This window comes from Solanum stenotomum, chromosome 10 (genome assembly GCF_019186545.1).
Source record: "Solanum stenotomum isolate F172 chromosome 10, ASM1918654v1, whole genome shotgun sequence".
Taxonomy (NCBI): domain Eukaryota; kingdom Viridiplantae; phylum Streptophyta; class Magnoliopsida; order Solanales; family Solanaceae; genus Solanum; species Solanum stenotomum.
The window spans coordinates 30,457,954-30,473,911 of NC_064291.1; positions in this window are offsets into that span (position 1 = coordinate 30,457,954).

The window sequence follows — 15,958 nt, forward strand, 5'->3', positions numbered from 1 at the left end:
GTTGGTTTGAAGTAGGTGAAACAACCATGATAGGACCAAATTCAACCCTTGATGCTTTGGAGAAAGTGAAACTCATTAGAGGTACACTTAAGACTGCCCAAAGTCGCTAGAAATCTTATGCAGATGTGAGAAGAAGGGAACTAGAGTTCCAAGTTGATGATTGGGTTTTCCTGAAAGTGTCACATATGAAAGGGGTGATGAGATTTGGCAAGAAAGGGAAGGTCAGTCCCAGATATGTAGGCCCTTACCAGATCTTGAAAAGGATTGGTAAAGTAGCTTATGAGTTAGAGTTGCTAGCAGACTTAACAGCAGTGCATCCAGTCTTTCACATTTCTCTTTTGAAGAAGTGTGTGGGTGATCCAGCATCCATAGTGCCATTAGAGAGTGTGGCTGTGAAAGATAGCCTTTCTTATGAGGATGTACCAGTTGAGATTCTCGATCATCAGCTTAGAAGGTTGAGAAATAAAGAAGTCACTTCAGTCAAGGTTTTGTGGAGGAGTCAGTCAGTAGAGGGAGCTACTTAGGAAGCAGAAGCAGCCATGAAGTCCAAGTATCCTCACCTCTTTCCGTCCGATTCCATTCCAGCTTGAGGTAATAGTTCCTCTTCAGTTTTTTAGTCATTCATGCGTAAAATTCAGTCTTAGAATCATGTTCCTTTAGGTGTACTTGCATTTTTAGCGTATTTGCATGTTCTTGGAACTCAGTTCAGTCAGAAATTCAGTTCTTAGTGTTTAGTGGTAGGGATTGCAGCCCTCTCTCTCCATTTCAACTAGTTTAGTCTTCATTCGAGGATGAATGGTCCCAAGGGGGAGATAATGTAACACCTCGAATCCAAAAAAGACCAAAAATGTAGATTTTGAGAAGTTGCAGGTGCAACCCACGGTTGCCATCCACAGACCGTAGGTCAAACCATGGCCCGTGGTTCACCACTGCAACCCTTCCCCAAACCTGCTTAGAAAATTTGCTAAGTCCCGATTCACGGACAGACCCACGGTCCGTAGATCAAACCACAGTCCATGGTCTGTGTCTGTGGATTGAGACCTCCCTTACCCAGCCTCTGAAACAAACTATGGTCAACCAGCACAGACCGTCATTCGATGCACGGTCCGTAGGTCTGACCGTAGATGAGGGTCAGCAGCCAGTTAGATGAAAATTGTTGATGGATCAACTTCAGATGATCATAACTTTTAGCACAAAAAGAATTTTGTGTCCCATGACCTATGATATGATAGATAATTTAATCCTCTTTCCAACGCCACCGAGTTTGCTAAAATTCGACCTCCGAGTAAAACGTTATGCCTGTTTTAGTGAAGCCCTGTCGGGCAGACTCGACCGACGATTCCAATCGACGGACTGTCGATTGAATGACGGCCCGTCACTCCCGTCCGTCAGTCACTCCGAAAACAATTAAGTCAGGGGTCTTTTGGTCTTTTCCTATTTCGTTTAACCCCTAAGATACGTCTTTTAGACCCTAAATCAAGATGTTTTAGTCAGTTTAAACCTAGAAACATAACTAGAACTTACATAAGTCAAATAATTAATCAGAACTTAGTAAATTAGAAGCAAGAGAGGAGAAAAAGGTCAAGAACCCTAGTTCAAGAACTCAACAAGTTTTCTTCAGTTCCACCCCCGAAATCGAAAGATTTCTCCGTAGAATTCGTCACCAGGTATGTGGGATTTCACTAGTGAGTTCCTTTCGCCCATTAGGTCCCTAGAATTAAGTCAGATTCTTGATTCCATGATTATGAACAGACCTAGGGTTTCTATAATTTCAGCAGATCATCATGAATTAGTTATTTAAATGTTCCAAATCAGATTATCATGTTATTTCTCAGTTTATTGCATGAATTTCAGAATCCTAGCTATGTATTTCTTTAGTTCTTGAATTACACATGCTCAGTCAGATATTTCAGTATTCAGTTATACATGCCTTAGTTAATAATGCATCATTATCAGATTAATTATTGCATTCTCAGTTTGCATGTTCAGTTCGAGCTATCCAGTTTTTACAGAAATTCAGTCATAACTAGTTAACTACTTAATTCATTGGGAGTAGCATAATACCGAGTTGGACTAGGGTTCAACGTACCCATATAGTCCTTGAACTATGAGCCACGTAGGTGTAAGTCCCCTCGTTGGGCAACATCAGTTTAGTGATCACGCCAACATGCCTTTATACCTTTGGCAGGGTATATTGGGTCCTCTCGATGGGGCGTTTACATCGGACGCCACATTTAGCTCATGTGGTTTTATGTCGGTTATTAGTAGCTCCCACAGTTTAGTCAGACTCTATTGCATTGACCATATTTCAATACAGTCAGTATTTAGTCTCAGCATGTTATAAATTTGGTCATTGCATCAGTTAGCTCAGTATTCAGTATTTTCAGTATCTATATCATGTTCAGATTATTTCATTGCTTTATTGCTTTGTTCAGTTATATGTTATTTCAGCTTTACTCTATCCTGCATGCTCAGTACCTTTCAAGTACTGACGCATACATGCGCTACATCTTCTCATGATGTAGGTTTAGGTTCTCAACATCCAGATCACACTTAGATCGGTTCCCGATCTACAGTTCAGCTACATCATTGGTGAGTCCTCATTCTTTGAGGACAATAGTCATGTCATCTTTCAGTTTTCAGTCTTTTAGTTTCAGATTTTCTAGACTTAGCTGGGGCATGTCCCAGCACTTCTAGTCAGTTTAGAGGTTTATTTCAGACATAGATAGATTCAGCTTAGTATTGAGTTAATATCTTTCTTATATTAAACTCATCAGTTTTCATATATCTCAGTTATAGTATATGGGTAATCCCCATCTTTTTCATTTTCTTTATGATTTAGCTTCCGCATCAGTTTATTTTCTTTAGTATGCTCATGATCATGCCAACAGGGTTAGCTTGGGATCACTTGTGGTCCTAGGTCCCGTGTCCGCGTCTTGGGGGTAGCTCGGGGCGTGACAGTCATATTGCCTTTACTTTTCTTGCTCAGTTAGCCTATGATTTCTACTAAGTACGTGTTATTTTGGTACTCATGCTACACTTTATATATGTTTTGTAATGAAGGTCTGAGCACCAACTATCAACATTGTCTTCGAACCAACACTTGACATATTTAAAGATGAGGGTGAGCACATGGCGTCTTGGATCATACATGTCTCCATCTGTTTTAGCTGAGTAGACTTTTGTAATTTGAGATAAGCTAGTCTGTTTTGGTCCACTTTTGGAACTTGTACTCTCTTTGTTAGAATCTCTATACTTGGGACTTCTAGGTTCTGGGAGGGATCTTTTGATTTCGTATATATGACAATCTTCCCCTTAATTCTTTTGCTAATTTTGGTAGATTGTATATTTTCACTTTGTTTCTACCCTTATATCCGTTACTTGTCATTCTAGACTTGATTACCTACTGGTAGGTTATAGTAGGGACTATCATGACTCGAGAAATCCATTTGTAACCCAAAAGAGGCTTAAATTCCTATATGACTTGAAAGAGACACCAAAATAATGACATGAAAAGTTTGATTCATGTATATATTTAAAATGATTTTAAAATAAATAAGTGTGATAAGTATATATCATCAATTTGGAATAATTCACATGCTATTATTTGCCTCTATATATTATGATTTATTGATCTTTCTTTAACATTATTGTTATTGGAGAAACAAAAAATATTCTTTGGTGAGACAAATTTTTATACGATACCTGTGATAGAATATTTCTTTGAGGCAATTTTTTATAGTATAAGTGTGATAGAATTTTTCTTGACCAGTCACATTTTGTTGGGAATTTTAAAAAAAAAACTTCTTCATTGCAATCATGTTGTAACTCCTTTTAATTCAAGTGTTCATTTATTTCATATCGGCTATGTAGTCATCATACAAGTCTAAAAAATACTCCAAGTTAAATTCAACTATATTAATTATTTTTTTAAAAATTCAATTCATGTTGTTATTGTACAAGTTTAAAACATATTTCAAATTAGTAGTTAACATATATGAACCTTTTTTCTTCAATTATGTTACATCGTTAGCTAATTCTACCTCATTTTAGATCTAACTTGTCCACTTTAACATCTTTATTGGCCAAAGTTTCACACCTATGAGCTAGTAAAATTGTTCATCGATGTAGTGCATGACCAAATTATATTGGTCATCTTTTTCCATCATTTTTTCTCTTTTCGGGAGAAAAACTATCATACGATAGAACCAAATGAAAACATCGTAATTAATGCAAGCTATGGTTATTTTTTTTAAATTTGATATAAAAGATAAGAGAGAAATTAAAATGGACCAGATGATATTTGGTCCCTTCCCTATTGTTTTTGCTTCAATTTCGGGACCTTAAGGAAAAATCACAATGATAATTTCTTTAATCTACTTACAAATATTCAAATCACATGCAAATTTTTGCAAAGATTATTAGATACCACACCCTAGGTCAACACACATAAAATTTTCACTATTTTCCTACGAGAATAACAACTTACAGTACTACTCCAAATATTCAAATAGCTAAACTTCAATTTTTAAAAATCAAACTAATATACTTTATTTGTCCCCTAAAGTTTGTTAACTTGATTCTGAAAAGCGGTCAACACCAAACAAATTGGGACATAGCAGAGAGTTGAGGAAACAAAACAACAATCCTAAAATTTACCTTTTATATTTTTTGAATGAATTTAATCACTATGCAATGATAGCGAAAATGATAGGTTAACTGCATACACTCATTACTAAAGAAAGGATTAGTAACGTAAAAATTAAGATTGATTACTTGCTACAACAAAATACACCAATAAAACAAAAATTATTTATATTATCTATGTTATCGGTATATATAAGTTAAATCCTTTCAAAGTAGACGCTAGATACACAATTACAACATTTATAAAGACATGGGAATTCCTATAATCTAGCTTCAATAATTTCAGAATAAGCTTAAATGTCAGGTTAACTACATATAAATATTCATAAGAAATGGGATTAACAACCTAAAAAGTACAACAATAGAGTCAAAATTCTATATATAGTCGGTGCATATAAGTTAAATTATTTATGATATGATTGTATATATATCAATTAAACCCTTCCCGAATTAGAAGATAGATACATAGTTAAAACATTAATGATGAAAAATATACATAAAGCTTCTAGTTGTTTCTTAATTCTCACATTATCTGACATGTATAAGATTTACACTATATTTATGTTATTAAGATATATAAGTTAATCCATCACAAATGGAGTAAAGGCAATAGAGGTTTATATCCAGGCAACATGATACAAATTATGAGACCAAACATGTTATAACAGAATTTCTACCGAAGTCAAGGGAGTATCATAATGATCAATGAAGATTGGATAAATTATTGAAATAAAGGTTCAAATTGCATGATTTAACATGGTCAATGAATCATTTAACAAAACGTTTAAGAAGTCTTTGAGGAAAAATTAATGGTTTGTTGTGGTCTATAATGAAAAAATAAAAGTAAACACACTTCTGTATGTTCTACTAAATGAAACTTTTGGATATATTCAAATATGAAGACAATTAGGAGTAATTGCATTAAGACCTAATCTAGAAGAAAGTTTGCAAACATAATTGGCTTAAAATTTTCAATTTACGAATAAACAAATATTCAATCACAGGTCACCATAACATAAACTAAGACTAAATTATAAGCCAAGATAAGCCAAAAACTTAAACCAATGCCTAAATTCTGTCCGTTCGAATTTGCGATCAATTGCCTACTCAGTCCCGGGGAATCAACAAGTTGACGATGATGCCTTAGGCACAGGATTCCGTTTCCGGAATATAGCTACTCACAACCAGGTGGTAGATAAATGAAAATCGTTAGCAAGTACATAGTATGCACTCAAACATCAGTACAAGGATGACACAAGACGTTTGTGTAGTAAATAAAAAGCAACACATAATGTGCATGTTAAACACATGTTACGGTTGAAAGTTTGAACCCTATCACAAACAAAAGCAAACTATTTAAATGAATGATAGAGAGGTGGACTTACTAGCCACTATGTTTCGAGCCATACATTACTAGTCTATCCAAAAGGAAATAGAGAAACAAATGAATGCAAGGACAGAGGTAGTAAGAAGAGCACCTCTACCGGAGAGGAAGCCTTGAGCATTTCTGCTACAATGCCACAAATATTACTTCCATCGGGCCTAGACAGTAACACACTTAGACCACCCGTTATTCTAAGGGTATCATCATTGTCTGGCAGTAGCAATGAGCCTGATAATGAGATGATATCATATTGACCCTGCATTAAAAGAATAAAAACAAGCTCGATGACCAATTTTAAATAGGTATGCTAGAAGACAATCAATGTACACGCAATGATCACCTTTATCCAATTCAATATATAAGAAGCTTCACAATTTTTGCAATAAACGTACATCCAATTACTTGTGCATAATATCTATGATAAATCCAAAAAGACAAGCCAAATTAACTGGAAAACTAGTATGACAACTTGTTCCAGATTATTTAGTAATCAAAACTAGCTAAAGCAATATTATAGCTACTCTCAATTTTTCTACGTCAACAACAAAATCACAAGGTGATAACCAACTACTACTAATTGATATCTCAAGATTAATAATTAGGATGCATAAAGGAAAAATAGTCTTTGTCATTATAGCAGAATGATAGGCTTACACCATCTATTGATGGTTTTATTGTGTTTCATCCACTTCAAGTACGTTCATCATACCTATAAACAAAATACTTCTAACATAATGATTCTTTAAAAGGTAATAGAATGATCTAGAAGGAGTACATCTAAGAGGATATACTCTAACGAATTATTTTTCTAATGTCAAAAGAAATTTTTATGCAAGTGTGTGCTTGTGTATATATATATATCTAAAATTAAACATGAAAAAAATATAATTTTCAAATAATACAACCAACAAACTCAAATAAAATAAATTATACCATATTTATAGACAAACTAAGCATAAACTATCACACATACCTCATAATAAAGGCAACATAAAGGGTAAGTGTCTTTAAGTTGAAACTCATACATCCCTCATAAGTCATAGTTCCACCACCAATTGCAGACTCTCGGAGCTTCACACTACATATTACTCTAGTTGCAGATATAACACAAACTACCTGTGGTCGTGGTCCTCGTTGTAAGAACGTTATTAGCTTACCTACAACATCCTGTGGCCAAAGTAACACTTTTTTTTTTCATTTTGTCAAGTTAACCAAAAAGTTCACAAGAGTGGAACATCGATTAAAGTCATCCTTAAACAATAAGTCTAATTATGGTGTTACACTACATACGACTCCAGTTAGGTTGCAGCTATACAAACTACCCATCGTTGTGGTCCTTGTTGTGAGAAGCCTATTAGCTTACCTACAATGTCATGTGGCCAAGGTAGCATATTTACATCATTTTGTAAAGTTAACAAAAAAATTCATTAGAATAAGGCTTCAATTCAAGTAAGCCTTAAACAAAAAATTTAATTATGGGTGAGAGAATGTCCATTTCATAAAAATGAATCCAACAAAAAAAAGGTAAATCACTTTCTTCCTTTCTCTCATAAGAAATTTGAAACTCAAGCATCTTGTAGAACAACACAACACAGAACAAAATATGCAATAATTGCACATAATACACAAGTTGATTAAAGTTTTGAATGTCATACTATAGCTCAAAAGTCAATAAGAAAGACCTATTTTACCTCCCCAATATGCACAAAGATTAAGTGTCGCATCTATCTAGCTTCAACTGCATCTACCAACCATAAAAAAATCCACTATCATTGTGATGCAAGTATTATATTGGTAAACATTGATAAAAAAATACAATTTCTTGACACTTTTCACTTTCCAAAATTCAAACTATATTTTCTTTCGAAGAATTATGAAGACATATATACCTAGAGCTTCTTCCTTCTGCTTGTTTCCAAAGCACAGCGGCCTCCCAAAGGGGTTCTTACCTGGAATTTTGGAAGAAGAAATACTAGTAAAATCACCATCAACACTAGAATCTTCATGATTCACTACTCAAGGAATTAAAGCAAGTGTATATGAGTTAAATCCTTCCCATTTTAAAAGCATACATAATTAAATAAATAATGAGAAGATATATACCTAAATTTTTTGCTCGGTTATTTTCTCCAAAGCCCTGGGGCCTCCCACAAGTATTCTTAGAGAGCTTTTTTGAATCACAAGCTCCATGAGATTCAAAAAATTTTGTGGGAGAGAGGGGAAATCCATGAGCTGAAGACTTCCTTGGTGGGTTTCTCTTCTTCTGTTGTTGGAGTTGATGGAAAATGATTTTTGCAGGAAACATGTAGGAGTTAGTTTGCTCTTGTTAGTGGGTATGGGGTGGGGGAGCAACCATTCTTCCATGTCCATGTGGGGGTGGGGGTTGTTCTTGTTTTTGTTGGTGTATCAATGGTGATTCTTGGAAATCCATCAGACAAAAAAGAATTATCTGTAAGAAGGTGTTTTCACAGTTTATTCTAGAGAAAACTTTGTTTAGAGGAAAGAGAAAGAATGTTTGAAAATTTTAGGGCTACATCAATGATTTTATATCTAAGTTAGAGTTTGACCAATACATTTTGAATCAAATTTTGAAATATTTTCTTCAAATGAGGTGTTAATATCTGGTCAAATAATGACCAATTAAAATCTTTGGTCAAAATAGGAACAAAATAAAATTCAAAATGGTATGTATTGGTCAAACAAAAGTAATTGTATCATTTAATATTTTTTATAAGCTTGATGACTCACGTGAACCAATCAGAATGAGGCAACCAATTTTTTGTTAAACATAGATTATTTATTTCAAAATAGATGTTAAAAATCTATCAACAAATGGGGTGTTAATCTGTAACACCTCCGAAAAAGAATGCTTGCATAGTTGACTGCAGGTTCAAGTCTACAGGTCCTGCTTACAGGCTGTATAAGGTTCTACGGTTCGTAGATAGGAGTTGTAGAAATGGCCTTAAGTATTTTTGGATATTCGGATCTCTAATGTTTTCTATGGACCACCAGGACGGTGCATAGAAAGTTATACGGTCCATAGGAAATGGTTGTACAAGGTTCCTGATAATGCTCAAATGTCCTATTTAAAACCAATTAAAAGGAAAAACGATCATCGTCAATAAAAATACCCAACTATGAGTCGGGGTGGAATCCCATATGGAATGGTGTGCGGTCAAGAATTGAATTAGAGAGTTAACTAGCAATTAATATCTATGAAGTTGAAATAGCTAATGAGTGGAGAAACTCACCAGCTTTAACAACACTAATTTAGATACCCAATTGATAATATTGAAAAAATTGATGATTCACAAAACTGATCGACTCTAGGGGTGTGGGGATCGAATGTTGATTTCACCTGGGATATTGTATAATTACTCGTTACAACTAATTAATCACAAATAAGCTAGGTCATCATAATTGATGTTAATATTCTTTCAATCTCAAAGCATCCTTGCGTAGAATCTCCTTTCGATCTCATCTATATGCCATCCTAAACAACCCAAAACATAAGGTCTCCAATTAAGTACACTAAATTGCAGTTATTGAACAAATTACCTACTTATATTGGTTTCTTTAAAGCACCGATGCAAGATAGAAACTGAAACATAGTTGGCCACCATAATTTATGAATTAACCACGTGGCAATAAGTCAAATCTATGATTAATAACGATAAAATAGAGCAATTCAACAAATCCACTAAATTACGTCAACACCCAATCCCATTATCACACACCAATAGTTTGGGGCTTTAGACACACATTGCAAAGTGTAAATAAATTATACCTTGCATGAAATTAGCCATGGGTAGCATGGAATTGGGCACATAATAGCAAACCCACTCCAAATTCAACTGCAAATTACTAAATTCAAGTTCACAAATCGAAAAGAACTCAAAACTAAAAGTGTTCTCACTTAATTTAAAATGTTTCTCTCTCTAAAATTTTTAGACTGTTTCTCTCAATTTTTGCTCACCTCTTTCTCTCTACTCTAGGTTGTTTATAGTTTCCCGTAATTTTGCCCAAAAATTAACTCTGCGTCTCATTCGACGATGTTATCTACGACATTCTATACTACATTTATCAGTCTTTTGATTGAACGATCAGCCATCAATAGTATCATATTTTTCGGTTTCGATTCTTCAATCACAAGACTTTTAAATACCTTCAATGACATCAGTTTTATGCTTGCACAAAAATTGCACAAAGCTTTAGAAAATGTGCATGCACCAATGGTGCATGGTATAGTGAATTCTCCCAGATTATCTCTTTTTAGGACTTCATTTTTGTCATGACATAACTAAAAGTTTGCGGTAATTCAATAGTCTGATAATCTGTCATTTGCTTCTTCACTAGTAACTCCTCATGTACTTTACATAACTGGGAATTTCGATCAGTGCATCCACCAAAGGGATATTTACCTTCAAGTCATTCACTATCTCCAAAAACTTTGAAACATGACATTATCATATTTCTTCTTGTATCGTTGAGGAAAGGGAGGAATTATCTTGATTATTAGAGGTTGAATGGTTGAAGCTATCATGCCACCATCCTTGTTATTTGACTTTGGATCACTTTCAACATCATTTACTTTTGGTTCATCCCTCTCTTTAGATGGTTCATGATAGGCAACAACCTTTTTGTTACCAATTTTTTCAATCACTGATTCGTTTTGCTACATCTTTTCACTTTGAGTTACTATGTCTAACACTTGAGTAGCATTCACTGAGCCTTCTTTCACATGGTCTGCCAATTCTTCCTTTGGACTTGAAAAATATACATGACCAGCTAACCCATCTTCTCTTTAGGTAATTTAATGGATGATGAGTGGGAGATCACTGTAGTTGAAAACGCTGAGACATTACTTCTCATCTCTTCCAAGATCATATGAGACCCTTCCACCTTATCAAGAATCATGGCTAGCAATTCTTTAGTCTAAGTGTTTTCTGGGTTAGTTAAGTCATGAAGTGACACATACCTCCCTCTATCACATTCACTTCCTTTCCAATTTTCGCTTCTCTCACAGCCATCAATATCTTCCCAACTGATGTCACTACTCCCATTCCAACCTTGATTTCCGGCAAGCTTTGGATAACTTAGCTGAAAACTCTCCAATCAATTGCTTCTCGAGTTAATGTCCACGTGCATTTCAAGATGTAACATACCCATCACTCACCTCAATTGAATTCAAAAAAATTGTTACACTTCCCATGACATGTTTTGACAACATATCGAGTTGACCCGTCAACTTAACAATACTTTCATCAAGCTCCAAGTTTTTCTCTTTCCCAAATGTGGAAGCGATACATGATCTTCACCAGTATGCAAAACTTGATTAATCTTTTTCAATTCATAAGGTAATCTTGATGTCACCAAAAATTGTTGTCTTACTATACCACCTTGCATGAGATGGTCCGCCAATACTTTATTTACCGCATGAAGACTCTGGTAGAAGTATTGAAACAACAACTTATCTGAAAAACCATGGTTTGGGTATTGTATCAATACCTTTTTAAAGCGTAGCCATACTTCATGCTCGGGTTCCCCATCTACTCTTTGGAAGTTTTGAATGTCGTCCCTCAATATAATCATTTTTTAAGGAGGGAAAAACCTCTAGTGAAATGACTCAGTCAATTCTTGATAAAATTATGTGGTAGCTCGATTAACAATTTAGTAACTTCGCCTATCAAATAAAAAGGGAACAACCTCAGTCGAATAGTGTCACACCCCGAGCCTATACTTGGATGTGGGCGGCACTCGAGAACCATTGCTGGCCCCAAGCGAACGCTTGTCTTGGCTCAATACTCAGCGAAAGACTTACTCAATACCTAATGAACTCAAATGCAAAGATTTAACTCAAAAGTATCAAAATAATAAACTCAGAATATAATAGAATATTCAACTAGCCAGAAATAGGCAACTTAAGTCTTTAAAACAATTAACAAAGAAATGAAAAGACTCCTCAACCTCTATTGTCTATCTATCTATGAAGCATCTAAATGACAAAGATGGAAGTCAGGACAAGACCCATGACATCCTAACAAAACTGAAAAGTAAATGGAATCCTCCGGAAGCAAGGAGGCTCACCAAAGCTAACTCGAACTGCTGTGGTATCAACAAAACACCTGTTGATGACCCTGATCTCTTGTGTTGATGTAGGCCAAATGATATAAGTACATTGAATGTACGGGCATGTAAGGAGAACACTGAACATAACATAAAAGCTTTAACTTGGAAAAAAAAACTTACTCACCTGAACTCATGGAAGTAAAAAAAACAACAATAAAGATGCAATTTATATATAACATTATAAACAGTGGAAATGACTCAATGTGTTTAAAAATACAATGGAAAAGGGTCAAAAATACCCTAAAGTATGCGAAATAGACCACTTATACCCTCCATTACATTTTGGGATAAAAAATTACCCCTGTCATTATCCAGGAGACCACAAATACCCTCAAGAGTTAACTACCTAAATTTTTAGGGATATGGCAAGCAACATGGGACTAATCCCTCCACCTAAGCGTTGCCAACTAGAATTCACTACGAAAGAACTTGACCTTTAGCGGCGAGAAAGTCGCCACAAAATCCCAAAATATTGCCACCAAAGGTTATGAGTGATTTTTAGTGGCGACTAAGACTACAACAACCATTCGCTAGTAAAACCTTTTTTTTTCAACAAAAAAAATATGATAATTAATTTTTGGTTGCAACCTAATTTTCTAAAATAAATAACTTGCATTATCAATATTTATAACATCTAATATTATTACGAAAATCATCAAAATTACTTCTCGATTCCAATGTCCTTCTACATAATGCATCATTGTATATTTTATATATTTACATATGACATAAAATAAAACATACAATGTCTTCAAACTCCTCCATAATCGATATAATTTTTGGTTTTTTAAAAACAATGAAGAAAACGACACAAAATCAAAATTTAATGTTAAAATACCTTTAGTGACAGTATTCTGGGCTTTTCTGGCGACTGTTGTCGCCGCTTAAGGTCTAGCTCTTTTGTAGTGAATCCTAGTTGGCAACACTTAGGTGGAAGAATTAATCCCACGTGGCTTGTCATGTCAAAAAAAATTGGGGTGTAAACTCTTGCGGTATTTGTGGTCTCTTAGGATAACGGCAGGGGTATTTCTTATCCCAAAATGTAACGAAGAGTGGTCTATTTCGTATAGTTCATGGGAAATATTGAGACTTTTCCAAAAATACAATAATAACTCTTATTTGGGAGATTCTCTAACCAACAACCATCACTATAAGCTATGTGATGATACATTGTCTCGCCCACGCTGCCAGAACTGTCCTATACCTTGCCGGAGTATAAGACATCCTCAACTAAGTGGATCCATTAAGCTATGCTTAAAGAGCAATAAGGAATCATCTAAAAAGTACGACCTTTTCTACCCACGTGGGCTACATGGTTTATGAGGACTTTGAGTTATTTGAACTCGTCCCCATATCGGTTCTCAATATTACTCCCAAAATATAACTTAGCTCATATATTTAAAATCATTTCCTCAATCTCAAACTTTGAGATTTGGAAATTGATGTTTCCCCTTATCTTAAATATAAAAAACATTTCCTCTTTGGGAATACTTAGCTCCCATATATTCATTTTGAAAAATGAAACTCAACTCTATTCATCCTCATATTCAAGTACTCAAGTCTTAAAAAAAGTTTTAAAAATTGTAAAAGACTTCTTAAAATGACGCGAAAAAACTCTTAAGACTTTACTCTTAACCCTACATTGAATTTGAATTATGAATTCAAGGGTTATGATTCATGTTATGAAGGATCTCTTGATGTTTAGATGTAGTTTATAGTAGTTAGAATCAGAAAGGAGTGAAGGTACACTTCAAAAGAACTTAGACGGAGCAAACGACTAAAAACAGAATGGGGCAGGCGAACCTGGTGAAGTGAGTGGTGTGGGGAACCAGCCGCTAAACTTTAGAGGCAACTTCCTGGCGCACAGCTGACGCAACACGCTAGCCCTCTGCCCAGAAAACCTGACGAATTTTGTTTCTCATTTTCTGACCCTAATTTACCTAGAATCGAGTGGTTTCTTCCATACCCTCTTAGATTTGTTTACCTAACTTAATTACATGAAACTCTACTAAAAAATCCTCATTAACAATACTCATTAACAAGATTCTCGCCTCAAGAACTCAACCAAACATCATAATTCTAGAACTAAGAACAACACCTCAAGAATTTCATCAAGAACCTCAATAAAATCAATCTCATGGATGAATTTGAAAGTTAAAACTCATGATTTGCGTGTGGGTGAATGAACCCAACACTATGAAAACTTACATACCTCATTAGGATCGAATCCTTGGTGAAAGCCCCTCGAAGATTGCAAGAAACCCTTGAGCGCTTGAATCTTTTCCTTTCTTTCTCCTTTTTTTTCTCTTCTTGAACTTCCCTCTAAAACCCTAAGCTTATTTAGTATTGTGAATACTGACCCAAATCAGTTTAGACCCCTAAAATATTATTAAAAACAGTTAAAGCCGAAGGGAAAAGACCAAAATTCCCCTAACTAATTTGGGTAAATTCCCTTAACTGGACAGACTGACTTCAAATGGGTATATCTCCCTCATCTGAACTCAAAATTCATCAAAATCGGTGGCGTTGGAAATATGATTCAAAGACCTTTCATTTTATATCTTATGGGCCAACTAACTCATCATGTACTGAATGTTATGGTCCTTTGAAGTTGACCAAAAACTCACAACTTAAGCTTAACCTGAACAAATCTCAAATTAGCCCTTTCCAAATTAGTTCTTTCTAAATTTAACTCTTTATAAGGCTGAGGTGTTACAATATCTCTCCCTTGGGAACATTCATCCTCAAATGAGATTACTCTAAGTAAACTAAGGGTGGTAACATCTAACACCCAACTCAAACACCCAACATGCAATTTAACACAACATAGCATATCAATTACAAGAGTGTTTTACAAAAATCATTACCTTGATCTGCAATTCCTCCGGAAGGAAAGAGATGTGGGTATATGTTCTTCATATCCTCCTCAGCCTCCCAAGTAGCTTGCTCAACAAACTAATTCCTCCATAAGACTTTGACTGATGTTACCTCCTTGGTTCTAAACTATTGAACCTGAGATCAAGTATCTCAACGGGAATCTCCTCATAAGATAGGCTATCCTTAATATCATTATTCTCAGTAGATATAATAAGTGAATGATCGTCCATACACTTCTTCAACAGAGAAATGTGAAACACCGGATGGACTGCTGCTAATTCTGACAGTAGGTCCAACTCGTAGGCTACATTACCAATCCTCTTGGATATCCTGTAAGGACCAATATACTGCGGACTATTATTCCCCTTCTTTCCAAACCTCATAACACCCTTCATGGGTGAAACCTTCAAATAAACCCAATAATCCACCTCAAACTCCACGTCTCTTCACCTAATATCAATATTGGATTTCTGATGACTCTGCGCTATTTTCAACTTTTTTTTAATGTCTTCACTTTCTCCATAGCTTGATGAACCAAGTCTGGTCCTATAAACCCCGCCTCACCTACCTCAAACCATCAAATAGGAAATCTACATCTTCTCTCATAAAAAGCCTCATAAGGAGTCATCTGGATGCTAGAGTGATAACTATTATTGTAAGCGAACTTGATGAGAGGTAAGTGAACATCCCAATTACCTTTGAAATAGATCAAACACACCATCAACATATCCTCTAAAGTCTAAATTGTGCCCTCTGTTGACTATCGGTCTAAGGATGAAAAGCAGTACCCAAATTTACCTTGGAACGCAAATCTTTCTGGAAAGACTTCCAAAATTGTGCAGTGAATTATGCACTTCATCAAGTCTGACTACCTCTTGACTATATAACCTGTCATAATCTTCTATTGAAAAGGTAGTCTTT